Source organism: Myotis brandtii, unplaced genomic scaffold, assembly GCF_000412655.1.
Source record: "Myotis brandtii unplaced genomic scaffold, ASM41265v1 scaffold547, whole genome shotgun sequence".
Taxonomy (NCBI): domain Eukaryota; kingdom Metazoa; phylum Chordata; class Mammalia; order Chiroptera; family Vespertilionidae; genus Myotis; species Myotis brandtii.
The window spans coordinates 1,979,572-1,980,628 of NW_005370024.1; positions in this window are offsets into that span (position 1 = coordinate 1,979,572).

Below are 1,057 nucleotides of genomic sequence, written 5' to 3' on the forward strand. Positions count from 1 at the left end.
AGTAGCGGTGGCAGGAGCCTCTCCTGCCTCCGCGGCAGTGCTAAGGATATCTGATTGCTGGCTTAGTCAGATATCCGCTCCCCCCAAGAGCTCCCGGACTGCGAAAGGGCACAGGCTGGGCTGAGGGGACCCCCCCCCCCCCGAGTGCACGAATTTCATGCATTGGGCCTCTAGTTATAACATAAGAGGGTAGCACTAGGGATAGAACTCATGTCTCTTAACTTTTCCTAATATGCCCAACTTTTTCCTCAAACCTGTTGTGATCATTTTCCAGACCATAGCAAGCAGGCATATATTTGTTAAATGGTTGCTTTTCTAACAAACTGGATTAGCACTGTGGGAAGCCCACTTCGTGATCCCGCCAGATCTGGGCTCTGTCCTAAATGCCCTAGACACAGCCATCATTGCTGCCCATGGAGGGCCAGGATCTGGGCATGGAGAAACAGCAAAGCAGTGAGGTCGAGAAGATGAGAAAATGGTGATCCCAGCTTGAGTGGGTCGGGAGTGAAGAGGAAACTAATTCAAAGGCAGCTTCCTGAGAGAGGTGGCAATGAAGCTGGGTCTTGAAAACTGCAAGCTGGCACTGTGAGATCTCCTGCCTCGTTGTCTGCCATACCCAGCTTTGCAGTTTGCCCCAGAGAAGCACACAGTAGGCTGTTTTGAGCTCTTTGCTCAGACTCTTACCTCTCCCTGAAATACTCATCTCACCTGTTTTCTTGTGGTTGAGTCTTACATATCCTTCATGCCAAACCTCAGTGTTCATCTCTTCCAGGAAACATTCTTTAAATCATTAGGTTGAGCTACTTACCTCTTGTGGCCCATCGTATGCATCTCACCCTTATGTTAACACTAGAGGCCTGGTGCACAAAATTTGTGAATGGTGGGTCCTCTCAGCCCAGCCTGCACCCTCTCCAATCTGGGACCCCTCAGGGGATGTCCGACTGCCTGATCCTCAGGATTGGGCCTAAACCGGCAGTCGGACATCCCTCTCACAACCCGGGACTGTTGGCTCCTAACTGCTCACCTGCCTGCCTGCCTGATTGCCCCTAACTGCCCC